Source organism: Ornithodoros turicata, chromosome 1, assembly GCF_037126465.1.
Source record: "Ornithodoros turicata isolate Travis chromosome 1, ASM3712646v1, whole genome shotgun sequence".
Lineage (NCBI taxonomy): Eukaryota > Metazoa > Arthropoda > Arachnida > Ixodida > Argasidae > Ornithodoros > Ornithodoros turicata.
In genome coordinates this window covers 72,066,773-72,080,863 of record NC_088201.1, presented here as the reverse complement: position 1 = coordinate 72,080,863, position 14,091 = coordinate 72,066,773, and the positions used below count along the sequence as shown (strand labels likewise).

General features: G+C 49.1%; 1 pseudogene; it reads left to right on the top strand.

Moving 5' to 3' along the window:
* The first annotated feature begins 6,849 nt into the window (after positions 1-6,849).
* Positions 6,850-7,069, top strand: LOC135380095 (U2 spliceosomal RNA; annotated as a pseudogene).
* The last annotated feature ends 7,022 nt before the right edge of the window (positions 7,070-14,091 follow it).

Genomic DNA, 14,091 nt, shown 5'->3' with positions numbered 1-14,091 from the left:
TCTCGGACATTTCCACCATTACGATCACGTTCATCATCGCCATCGCCGCTCCGATCATTCCCGTCATCTCTCATTGTCATCACTCATCATTGTCACCACTCACATTAGAACCCCTAGCTATGGGGTAGCTTTCCACTCATAGAGTGCAAAATCGCCCCCCTGCATCATCAGAATATATATGTTGTTTTTGTTGCAATATCCCACTGAAGTTGTGTTCAATGGGAACTTTTAGACGTGGACCAACTGGAAAAGCGCCACCAAAGTCAAGGCAGCTCGCATCTCACAACACACGCGGGAGACGGGAACAGGTCCCCCACCGAAAGAATCGCTCTCTGAGCTGGAGGAGCGGCTGGCCTCCGTGATTAGGCAAGTGGCGACGACCGGGATGCAGGAGACTCGGGATACGGGCACTGCCGGCCTCGGAGTCCGCATCAACGATCATTTGTATGGCACTGCCCGAGGCAGCTTCTGCCTCACAGAGCGATGAAGGCAGGTCGACGTGCACATAGGTTCCGACTGCATTGGCCTCGATAGCAGCCACGCGAAGTAACTTGCAGCCATCTCCGTTGAATGCTCTGGCTACTCGACAGGCCAAACGACTGGGTCCGAGAAATCGCTCGTGCACCGACACTCAGCCGATAGCATCGTTCACAAGCGACACGTTTAGAAGTCAAGGAAATACCAAATGCTCGGTGCCGTCGATACGTGACATCACGCATCACGTGCCATCGGTTGCAAACAGCTCGATTGCTCGTGCGGTGCACCTCGCGATTCAAGCACGCTATCGTTAGACGCGCCGTCGGAATATCAAAAGTTGCATGGGTCGTTCCCACAAGGTCGATCGAGAGCGAGCGATCCTCGCCTACCGACAGTGTCGGTCGCGCGCAATCGGTAGCTCGGAATAGGGCCCCTGATTCGAGGAGAGAGGGAGGCGTACGCTTTTTTGTGTCAGTTATCGTATATCCAGATTGACACAAACAGGCGTACGCCCCCGCTGTCTTCGAATCAGGAACGAATACCCTATTGTACGTGGCAATCGTTGACGCAGAGCGTGCTATGCGGTGAAGTTTAGTTTTAAGAGTGTAGCAGGTCCATTTGTAGCAGGTCCATCCAGTCTGTATGGAAACTTATCACCCTTTTTCCGCTAATCATTCATCCATCCGTCCATTCATGAATCAACGAGAACGTTTTACTCGATAATAATCGATTCATTTTATTATTTGTGGCATCGCACACACCTTCGTTAGCAAATGCAAAAGGTCCTTGTTTTGGACGACGTAAGGTTGTCGTCGCACGAGCGCATTATTCATTTCTTGCAGACGTCACTATCGGGGCGGTTCATGTTAGTAACGCACACTTGTCGACAGTCCCGTTTCGCCTAATGAGATTGCGCAGCAGTCCCATTTCGCCTAACGCCAGTCACCCCTCCCGCCTCTTTAAACCGATAATGCGGATTAGGCGAAATGGAATTTAACCATTTCCATTACGTTACATTCCCAACATAAGCGCGCTCTTCATTTGATGTACCATCAGAGTTGCGTGGTTTATATCATATTGATTTTAAACGCGATTTTAATCACTAGTGCTAATCGTGACTTAATTGTTTTTTTACCACCTAATTTTCTTTGGAAAGGAAATTACTTCGTAATATTAATGAGGGCTCCACAATGTGTACCGTAAAATCTCAGCTTGTATTTTGTATTGTAAACGTATATGTGTCATGGGGTGTAAATTGAATGCGATGTACAAATCACTACGAATTATTATGACATCGTCGTACTTCACGGTTATGAGGAAAATGGTCCGGTAGAAAGGAGACTTAAAAGAGTGGATTAAATCGAATGAATCCGATTTATTTGTTTGTTTTTTTTAATCGCGATTTTGTGCAGCCCTATGTTCCACGCAGTCGTGTTACTCTTGAACAAACATTAGGAACCTTGCATCAGATTTTCTAATTCCTACGATAGAAAACAAATACTAAACACGTAATTATTAATTACAAGACATTTATAGCAGTTCCAATGGTCTTCACATCATTACATTGTATCACTAAGCAAAATCGTACCGTGTACATAAAATGCAACGAGCACTTTTAAAAAGGCCGTAGTTTCAGTTAAATAGCGGATTTGCTAAGGATGTGCACAAAGTGCGTGAAATAAAACTCATCTCCCAAGACTTTAACACAGACTTGTTGTTTTGTGGAATACGTATAAAAACAGCATTTCTTGAATCCAAACCCATACAGGGTGTCCCAGCTAAATGTGACCATATTTTTTTAAAGATATATACGTCACTTTTTCCAAGATGAACTCAATCGCAAAATAGCATATGCTGAAGGGAACTCCCTAGGAGGGCATTAGCAGACTGCTTAGGCAATGTCTTAATTAACTTTCAATAATTAACTTTTTGATTATAAACGCTACGAAGTTGTTCCAATGAGAACATCTGATCTTTTCGGTCACCAGATACCAAAGCCGTTTTCAGAACAAAAATCCGTTCGATAGATCGTCCGCAAAAAATCCGTTAAGGAACACCTTTTTTTTCTCTTTATTTTATTCATTGCGCATCTCTAGAGGCGCGTCTTTCCTTCGCCTCCAGTACAAGAGGATGAAAGAGCACACTATCGCCTCTTGCGTCCTGGAAAAGATTACAAGAAAACAGAAAATGCAGCCCGAGATAAGGGCAGTTGCGATAGGGTCACCCGATTTAGCTTAGCTCAGAGCCCTAGCTGGACCGGCAATCCAGAAGATGTGGGTTCGAGTCCTACAGCTGGCTAACCTTTTCAGTGACTTTCATCTTTCAACATTTGTGTTTGTTTTGTTTCCGCAAGTTAGAGCTAATCTTGGACGCATGAGGCGACATAGTGCTCTTTCAGTCTCTCACACTGGGGGTGAAGGAAAGACGCTTCTTCGAAGATGTATAGTGAAAGCTGCACCTGCGTGCGGTACAATGCTCCTATAAGCTTGCATTCTGGGTCCCGTCGAAAGCTAGGTAAGGGATATATAATGTCCTTTTATTGTGGTCCACTGCACGCGAGTATGGACACTCCAGCTGTACATGTAGAAGCCATACCTCATTGTCTTTCACGATAACGCCATCGGGCGTGGTGCGGTAAATATTATACACGTGCTATTCGAGGCCCGGGAAAAGTGTCTGCTCCTCCCGCTAGGGGATCCGCTTACGGCGCCCCTATAGGCGCTGCACAGGGCGTATATTGAGGATCGGGAGTGGATACAACTAAGTGCCAAGAGCACACCAGGAAGTTCAGCTGCCGAAGCAAAGGCGATGTGAGACAGTCGCACCGCTCTTTCAACGTTCGCTTCCAGGATAACAATCTCATGACACTTCCTTCGACATCCTCCTTGATGGCAATACACCTTCGACATCAAAATAGATCAAAACTGAATAGATCGACTGAATAGATAAAAAAAGTGCAGCACTGTTTTTGGACCTCTAGCCTTCCTGCGGGGCTCCTTTCTGTGTTCCAGTGAGGCCAGAAGTCAAAATTCTTGGTGTGACTTTTGATTGCACTGGCATATCTAGCGTAAATTGGCCACGAGTGTTTAATCGTTGCAGAGCTGTCCTGCGGCAGCTTAGGTTTGTTGATTTACCCATCACTTTTCGCGCTCATCTGCTAGTGGCCTGGTACTACAGTCGCTTGTGGTTTCTAGTCGTTGCCACGCCGCCACCACTAATTCGTACTGCCATCACTAGACACGCGTTCCGTTTCCTCTGGGGCGGTTCGGTGGAGTGGGTCGCGAGGTCCCGCTTGCACCGTACACGTGACCGGGGCGGCTTAGCCTTGCCGGTGGTGCTCGACAAGTAGCTTGCACTTCAGTCGCGCGTTTATTTCGAGGCATTGCACCCCAGCGTGCGCATTAGTCCAGTACTTTCTGGGATGTGCTACCAGGTGGTTTGTTGAGAGCCATAGGCCTAGGTCCGAAGTCCTGCTTCATCAATACAGTGCCTGTGTTGATGTTGTACGGCGTTTGCGACTCCAGCTTCCGAACGCTGACATCCAGTTATGGGCTGTCAGCGATTTTTATACAGCTATCCGGGAGTTGGAGATTGGTACCCCAGTTCCTTCCCAGTTCCCAGCTCTCGACCTGGCGGCGTTGCGATCAGCGGACCATCAGCGCCGCATGGGGAAGCAAATCGAAACAATGGTCCGCACTCAAGAGTGTTTCGGTTTCGCGGGTTTCGCTCTGGCGCAAACAAGCGATGTATCGCATCCTGCGTGGGTCTGAAAAGCTGGAGGCCATTGACGATTTTTTTCCGAGAATCACACCTTTGGAAGGGCCAGTTACTAGTCAATGTTTTCGGCGTCGACGAAGCATCGGACGGTAACGAAATCGTCGTTAAAGCGAAGTGCATCTCGGAAGAAGTGAAGGACAGCGTGGTTTATAACATCCGGTTCGAGGTGAGTCGGCGTGATCGTACGTAATATTTGTTAACTGTACATCAAACTGATATACCTGATCAGAAAAACATTGAATGCACATTTTACACGCACTGAAAGTTGATTTATCTCGATTTCGGTACCTCTCCATCACAGCTGTCCAAGTGCCCGTGAACAGTTTATGTTGCGTCGTGTACCTGTAAAGCGGGAATTGCGGGAAAATGTAAGCACGCGGCAGCAGTCTGCTGCTACCTGAACAAGGAAGAAGACGCGACATGTACGGGCAGCCACAAAAGAGGGGCAAGCCAAGCTCAAAGCCGCAGGCGTGACATGACAAAGGGTATCGCCGACTTTTTTCCGAGTACGTATGTATAATATGGACAATGTGCTTTCCTTTAGACCGAGCTCGGGTGCAGGCCTTTCATATTGTATTTTTAGAGCTGACGAGGCTACAGTCATCTCTGCTGCATCGTTGATCATTTTCCAATGATCTTTCTCTACTGAATGCTGCTGCTGTACCCTGCTGCATCGTTGATCGTTGGCTATTCTTTTAATGGTAATCCTTCAGCATTTTATATGTTTCATCAGCCAGTATTGTACAGTGTACCTAGTACGGTGCCTCAAAACAATGCTTTGCTCTTGGTAATAAACAGCTTGCATCTGATATATTTCTCCTTGTTTGTGGAATGTTTACCTGTACAGGTATATCAACCAAATGTCTCCCCGTTGCAAGAAGAAAACCGCCTGGTGATATCATTCACGCGTACCCAGGCATAGTTTGTCCACTCGGTGAGGTACTTGAGTCTGAACAGAGGGGAGCCTTACAGTGGGACTGTAAAGAGGTTCTGAACGGCATTTTGGACAATGTAGTAACGGGAGAGCAAACGGAGAATCTATTTGATCTCCTAAAGGTCATGAGAGGGACACGCACGGTGTTCCATTATAGCATTCCAACAAAAATGCCAGGGGGTAGCTTCATAGCGGGTCTCTTGGAGAACGTAAGTAAGTAAGGTCATTGCTTTTTTCGAAGTAAACGTCACGCTGCACGAAGACCCTCGAACATAGCAGTAAGAAGAACCGGCTGGAGTATGCCTACAGTAAGCCTTTCATATTCCCCTCTAATCTGCATGCGTTATGTTAGAAAGCAATAATTGTTTGGCAGAATTTGTGATATATCCAAGTAAATGGCATGGGAAGTGGTTTGGGTATAACTCTACATTATCTCCAGGTGGAATGCAGAGCGGAAACTTCGCGGCGTTTTTACGGTGTATACAGACGCAATTAACGCTTTCCGCCTTTCTGTCTCCCAAGGTTTTCCGAGGTAGCGATAAAAGCTTATTTTTTGACGTTTTGGAATCTGTTATGGTAGCCAATGACGCAACAGTACTGTGTTCCCGATTTGTGTTGTGGTTTGCCGTGCGCTGGCAATCTGAAAGGCGGCATATTTAACCGCGATAATGCTTGGCTGCCTGGCTGTGCGGACCAGTCACTGCTCCCGCTCCCGCTTGGGTCCCGATTGGCGCTCACGTCGCCGAGCAAACTTGAGCGCAACAGGCCTAGTATTTTGAGGATCGGGAGTGGATACAACTTAGTGCCAGAGTTGTGCACGTCACTCGAAAAAAGTAATTGATTACAATTACTGTTACTACTGCGCGAAAAGTAATTCTTTACCGTTACAAATTACTTCATCGAAAATGTAATACGTTACCGATTAAAAATGTAACGCGTTACTTTTCCCGTTACTTTTAAATTGTAACACGTGTGGACTAGAGGCGGGTGTCACAGTGACCTCTGCGTCATTGCTTCAGTCGAACTCGTGGTGGAACAGAAGAACAGATTGGCTCGCTGAAAAGGGTTGCCATTGTTGACAGAAGGTTAAAAAAGTAATCGATTACTCGGTAATTGATTACCGAAAATTGTAATCGGATTACTTGGAAAATGACTTGCTCACAAAATTAATTGATTACGTTAAAAAAATTACTGAAACAAGTAAATGATTACGAGTAACTGCGATACGTACAACTCTGCGGAGTGGCAAGAGAACACCAGGAAGTTCAGCCGCCGAAGCAAAGGTGGTGTGAGACAGCCGCCTCGCTCTTTCGACGTTCGCTTCCGCGATAACAATCGCACGACATATCTTTAGAATACCGTCACACGACACTTGGTGACAATACACGATACGTGAAAATCTAGCCTCTAAGATCCTGGCGTCTGTGACTCATCTCATAGAGTCAACAAATACGTCGAAAAGGGGAAAAAAATAAAACAAAATAAAACACTGTCAAGGAGCCCGCGAAGAGGGGATCACACACGTAACATGAAAAACGGTTAGGAGCAACTAATATTTATTCGAACAAGAACTTTCGTGCAAGAGACTGCACTTCTTCAGGTGAAGAAGTTCTTCACCTGAAGAAGTGCAGTCTCTTGCACGAGAGTCAACAAACATATAGTCAACTTCTCGGCCTTTTGGCTAAGATCAAAGTGTAAATAAAATGTAAAATAAAGTGTAAAATCATTTCTGTTCTTATCAGCTTAATATCTGATACGAGCCCTATTTGGACTCACGATATTAATCTTATTTTTGACCCGAGACAGTGTGTCTGAAGCTCGCCTCGGCACTGTCAAGGGTTGCCCTGGTCTTGCACTACCTCCAGGTGTAGCCCACCCGTCTCAAAAAAAAAAAAAAAAAAAGAGTCAACAATACAAAGAAATCCTAGCACTATAGTTGATCCCATGCTCTTCGTTTTTAGGGCGAGGGCAGTACTATATTTGAAAATCTGTATTCTGCCTGGGGTGCTGTTTAATAACTCAGGACTGAACTGGCAGAGAACATTGCTTCGGTATATCCCTCTTTCCCGGAAGTCCAGGTACGTCAAACCTTTTCGTCAAGAGTCTGTAGAGCGCACGTTGGGATATCCGGTAATGCATGCGGCTCCTGCTTCGGAATAAGACCACGTCGTGTCTGGATAGCTCGAACGAAAGAAGAGTGGTGACGTCTCATAATGGCTCGAAGCTGAGGGTTTGACAAGCTGTTTGTGCAAAGTCATGGAGCGCATATTCTAGCGCCCATGAATTGGTTCCTCGAGACCAACCACCTTCTACTGCAAGAAATGTCCGGCTTCCATGCCTCCCGTTGTACTATGGACAGCGTACGTGCTTGACTTGATGTCGTCCATAGAAGAGGAGCGCGCGGATGGCCGCCTCCGCAAGCGCAAGGCCGCGGCCGCGGATGGCTTGCCGGATCTATGACCGGCCTGCATTCTTCCGTTGTCCGACAGATGTTGGCATACCATGCGCCTGTGCTTAACAGTATCTGCCTGACGTTGGAATCAGCCCTACAAAGTGTGCTGGCAAGGAGCGTGAAAGCGTGCCTAGGTGTTCCTCGAGCCGGCTCGAATGTCACAGCTTTGGCAGAAGCGTGGGAAGCTCCTTTCTCAATATTTAGGATTCAGGAATCCCTGCGCCACTACACCCGCTTGGTAACGAAACATCGTCGTCACCCATTGGTTCGGTCCATCCTCAAAAGGAAATCTTCAAACCTACATCGTGCAATAATGCCGCACCGAGCTTTAATCCCGAAACACAAACACGTGTCGGACGATGAAAGATGAAAGTCACTGAAAAGGTTAGCCAGCTGTGGGAGTCGAACCCACATCTTCTGGATTGCCGCCTGCGTCGATCCCGTCGTATGAATGTGTGTATGAGTGAGCAAAAATGTAAGAGTGAAAGGAGGATGGGGGAGAGAGAGTGGCTGGTTTGTCCCTTCAGATGACGCACCCTGGAAGTCGCTGAGAAGACGTGTTAGCTTAGCTCAATTGGTAGAGCCCTGGACCGGCAATCCAGAAGATGTGGGTTCGACTCCTACAGCTGGCTAACCTTTTCAGTGACTTTCATCTTTCATCGTTAATTTCTTAGGCAAATTGAGCCTTTGTATGTATTTGTCCCTTCTATGTTGTTCCAGCCTCAGAACATCAGTTCTCTCACGTGTCGGACAACCATCCCGTCTAGGACTCTGCATCAGCTTGTTGTCTACCTCGAGGCTCCAGGCATTCTGAGAAAAAAATCATCATCTCCTCGCGTTTTGCACCAAAATAGCCTTGCTCTTATTGACAGCTTCAGCGATAGGCAGACCTTTCCTTTCAATAAATATATATTCCCCCCCCCCTTCAGCGATAGGAAGCAGTTTTACACAGATGGATCCACTCAGAACGCGGGATCTACGTGTGCTGCCGTCATGCCACAGGGACATGTCCAACTGAGTGCTCGCTTGTCCCATCAAATGCCATCGACCTCTGCGGAGCTTCACGGCATTCTTCTGGCGCTTTGTCACATTGCCTCTACTCCAACTGGCCTCTCGTGGGTGATATTCACTGATTCGCGGGCAAGCTTGCCGGGAATTCGCACTGCCTTCCTCCCACGCAGTCCAGTCCAGCCATCGGGACATCTTCAGCAGAGAAGACAGCCCTGTAGGCGGAATGGACGGTCCCGGGGTTCCAGTTCAAGGTGCCGACAATCGGTGGCGCAGTGTATCTGGAGCGGAGCATGGGCAGTGAGAATGAGCCAGGAGCGAGGTGCAGAATCAGTGAAGTTGGCCCAGCAGTGTGCGTGACGTTACACGGCAGCTATAGGAGGTGACCCAGACGGACTATGCTACAGCGGCAGGCGATGCTGGCGATTACAGTAGCAGGAGATGGCTGTACCAAAGGGTGCGAAGGCGGCCTAGCAAGTTGCGGTCCAGCTCCTGGTCATGGTCTGGTGTGTGCCTCAGTGTGGGATGTGTCGCTGGAGTGATTGACTAAAGGACATAAGGGTGAAGTCAGCCCGGGGTCCGGGGATCTGTTTCTGCGTGAGGCTGACTGCAACAGACTATTGTAAACGTACTTTAGGTATACTATAGCTCACCTTTTACGAGTATGCGTGTGAAAAGAATTACTGGAGATCCAATGAGGATAAAGTGAAGAACTTAAGGCTCTTCCTCTCCAAGATGGCGAGGAGCTGGTATGAGCTCCGCATCTCTGGCCACGCTGAAGACGACTGGAAATGTTGGAGGCAGAGCTTTCTCTCTTCATTCCAGGAGAACGCGGTAGACCGGTGGGACAGGGCAGTTTTCTTCAAGTTCCGCGGCGGGAGTCCCTTGGAGTATTTTTTTGAAAAGCGAAGGCTTTTACAAATAGCAGACCCTGTCCTGCCCGACACGTCGGCTGTGCCTCTGGTCGTCCACGGCCTCAGCAGAGAGCTACAGCGTCAGGTTCAAGCCCGGGCTCTTGCTTCGGCCGGAGATCTCCCGCGCTGCTTCCAAGCACTATGCGTTCACCAAGCCCAACTGACCACCGCACCTCTTGCTCATTCAAGGTCTTTGCCTTCTCGGTACGGATGCGACAATGGAGCATGGACACCACGGAACATCGCTACTGCCCGCAAAGACAATGCGGCGAGAGCGCCTCGGAACGCTCCTCTTGTTCCTGGCCTTTGCCGTACTCCTCGCTTCAAACTATTTCAGACCTTACTTGGAGGGTCGAAAGTTTCACTTCTTCACCGACAACCAGGCACTCTCCTGCCTCCTCAAGTTGTCGGAGCCGAAAGGTCGGATCGCGCAACGGATTTGCGAATTCTCACATCGCTCCGCCTCGGACCTCACCGATGCTGACGCGTTGTCTAGACTCGCTATCCCGCTCCCAACCCTCGAGAACACGTCCACCCACCACGTGAATGTTTTGAAGCAATGAGAGGGGTACGAGGAGCTCACCCCGAAAGACGGAAAACTCGGCGTCCCCGAGACATTGGTGTCCCGCATTCTATCTCTCTACCACGGCAGTCCTGAGTCAGTGGCCGATGATGGTTTCTGGCGAACTTATAAGAAGCTCGCGGCCGCTTTACGTGGACCAATATGAAGGCGGAGGTTCTCCGATACGTTGCTACCTGCACCACGTGTCAACTTAATAAGGCAGGGTATCGACAGCCTACAGATTCCATGGTAATTCCAGAACAGTCGATCATCCCATTTGAGGTCATACACTTACCCCCGTATTCCCAAACAACCCTGAGGGCTCCCTATGTAAGCGCCGGCCCTGAGGGAGGAGAATTTCGTTTCCCAAAGCGCCCGTATCTGCAAGGGGCGCCCTAAGGGCGCGCGCCAGCCAAGCAAGCTCGCGAGCTCCCTGTACGCTCCCTGAGGGACGCTCGCCTCGAACCAAACATGGAGGACATGTGCGATTTAATTCATGAATCGCGTCGAGCGATTCCATAACGGTTTTATGCCGACAGTGCGACGAATTCGGGAATGGGAAAAACCATCTTGAGCGGTACGACGAATATGAATTCAAAGAAAGATACTGCTTATCGAAGTCGTCTGTGCATTATACCAACGTCTCAACATCAGGAGGGGCATGGACAATCGCGGGTTCCCGTGTCCGCCCATCCAGTGATTGTTACAATCTTGCCATTTTAGCGCAAGACACATACACACATAAAGAGACGACGATGAGATGGGTACAATTCATATTCGCAATACCCAACAGTTATACAACGTCTGAACACAATACTGACATGAAGTTTGCAAGACAAACACCAGCAGATGCCAAAGTAGCAGACGACAGTCGTCGGAAGCGGAAATGAAGCGCGGTCGTGCGCATGCGCTTCTGCTTCGTTCTACGAGGAATCGGGCCGAATCCCCTTCGAGCCTCCCGATGGCCAGCCCTTCGCTGAGCGCGTGCACGTTTACGTTTGAGAAACGCATGCTGCCCTGAGGGGATGTTCGCCCTCAAGGGTCCCTGGGCTACGGGCGCCCTTAGGGCGAAGTTGCAGGTGGTTTGGGAATACGGCCCTTAGACTTTGCCGAGAGGAAAAAGAAGAGCGAAAGCGTTGCCCGCACCCAGGCATTCCTAGTTGCTGTTGACCAATGCACACGGATGGCTGCTGCAAGGGCCGACAGAGAAGACGCACATAGTGTCATTGCCCTTCTTGATGGAGACATGTTCAAGAACACCAAGGCTCTGGTATTGGATAACGGGCCTGGCTTCATAAGCCGCCGCCACAAGGCTTGGGCCCAGCCGCGGGGCATCGCTCTCCGTCCAACCGTTCCCTACCACCCGGCGACCAACGGTTTGGCTGAACGCGTCATTAGAGACATCAAGTACTACCTGGCAGTCTACCAAGCTACGCCGGCGGGTGGAAATGTGCCCCGCGGGGTGCCATTCAGCACCACAACCGCGGTCCCATACTTCCGCTCTTGGTCGCAGCCCCCATTTCGCTGCCTCCAACGTCTCTTCCTTCCTCCCGGCGGATAACCTTCTCAATATCACTCACCTCGTCCAGCTCCACGAAAGGATGAAGAGTCCTGAAGAACGTGAACGGTACCGGCTCAACATGAAAAGGAAGTTCGACAAACGTTTCAACTCCAACGTTCCAGACATCCAACCCGGAGACTTCGTCCTGGTGCGCAACGGCCTACCGGGCTCACGTTCGCCCTTTGTAGGTCATTATCCTGTCTCAAAGACAATGCGTCAAGCAGGGATATGAAAGACCGTGGGGGGCACGGAGGGATGGGTAACAAAGCGCCGGACCATGTGGGGCGTATCCTGCAGGATAGGTAGGAAAGAGACCCTCTCGAGGACGGTTTTCAGAGCTATGGAATGACTGCTATGCGGATGTGGATCCCTATAGTATAGGCAGCTGACTTACCGTTATTAACAAACTCGTGAGGGTGTTACAATACAAATGCAATTTTGTCTCCTTTTATGCGTCCACGTCCTTTCGGTTCTGTATTTCACGCGTGAGTCAAGCTATTATCAGAGTTGTACCAGCACAGTTGTACGCAAACGCCGAACACGCGAAACAAGTACTATGCTATGCGTCGTCTGCTTTCCTGCCTCGCATCCAATCCGTGACGTCACGGGCTACTCCCCGCGAGGTGGCGACACACGAACTTCTCCGGGCGAATAGATGTGAACGTTTATCCCACATCACGGTTTCGTCGTCTATACAGGGTGTTCAAAGTTAAGCTTTCACCAGCACTTTATAAATAGGCGAACAAAAGAAAACTGGTACTACTTTTTCTGTTCCTTGAGTAAGAAACAGGTGCTACATAATTAGCAGCATCTGTTTCTTACACAAGTAGCGTAAAGTTATCATCCGGTTTCCTGTCATCGCTGTGTTTGCGTAGCGCTCGTGAAAGCTCAATTTTGAACACCCTGTACAAGATCCGTTCACATCGGCTAAAGGAGTCCGAAGAAGCATCTATGTTGACTTGTTGACTACGTGGGTGATTCCATCTCAACTCAGGCAGGGAGGTCCGGGCGCCATTACCGATTTCCATTTGCTGGCCAACTGGAGCACGGTTGGAACAAGTTGGAAGCCATTTGCCAGTAAGTGGAAACACTTCACTTTGAAATGGCCCACTTAAGACCATTTTGTTTCCCAAATGAATTCACTTGGTATTCCAGCCCAAATTTCTACTAGGGAGAAGATTTCAATTTCCTTCCTAGCAGCTATTTTTCATAGAAGGAAAGAAGAAAAAAGAATGTCATACTGTGGTGCATACTGGAAAGGAAGAAAACGAAGCCCCGTTCCGAACGATCATTCGATAGTGTCTACGTTTCAGCACCCGTCGGTATGTGTCCTGTTCGACGTTCGGAGCGTTTGAAAATGCTGAAGGGGACAGCAGCCAAGGTACCTCGCGTACAGAGTTGTATGGAATGTGAGACGCTGTCTGTAGAAGTCTTCGAACGTTACCTCTTGGAGTACGTGGCACAAAGCCAGAGACGAGGTTGCAAGGTTGTGAGGTTGGATGTTAATAGACACGCACGTTTCCTGCAGAGCCGCTTCAGCCTTCCTGCGGACTTTCAAGTTTCCTACGGTTGGATTCTTAAATTCATGGACAGACACGGACTGCTCCGCATGGACAGCGACGTCTTGCAAGACTGCACTGCAGCCCATGCTGGCCACACTGGTGGTGGGGTGAAGCGTGTCGCCGAATCGGACTTACCTCGTTCAGGAAGTAAGAAGCTCTTTCTTGACGCACAAAGTGCTAGATCGTGTCGTAAGGTGCAAAGACTGACCGATTCGCACGTTATGACTGAAGAACGTCGCTCTGGAGAAGTTAATCTCAGGGAGCGTACAAAGTGTTCGAGTACACACAATGCGAAAGCACTGCCGAGCATTCTTGGGCGACGTCGGCATCCAGATGGCACTACACCCGGGCCGGGTTCATCGACCTCACGGATAGCGTTTGATGCATTAACCAAGTCTGTGCACAGCGACATGGCACGGTGCAAATCCGGCATTGTTCCTCGTGCAGCTAACGGCACCGGACAGAAATCCATGGACGGGAAGAAAAAGAGTCGAACTTCCCAAGTGAGCGTGCTCTCGCACAGTATTTCTGTAACGTCTCTTGGGGGCCGGGTGTCCGTCAGTCAAAACCAGGTCCAGTTGACAGTAAAGCAGAACCCAGGTCAAGCAAAGAAGCCTGCCTCCTTGAGCAGGACTGGTGCTGCAATCTTGACAGCCGTTCTGCACGGCTACATCTCGCGTAAAAATGCATTACGGTCACGCGAAGCACTCAACAAGCGGATTAGCTCTAAGACACCTTCAAAGCGCATCTCTCTTCAGGAGTACATCAGAGATCACCAGAATAGGCTGGCGCACTCCCTGGACAGGAATCATAGCAGCACAAGCCATGCTGCAGCATCTCCTAT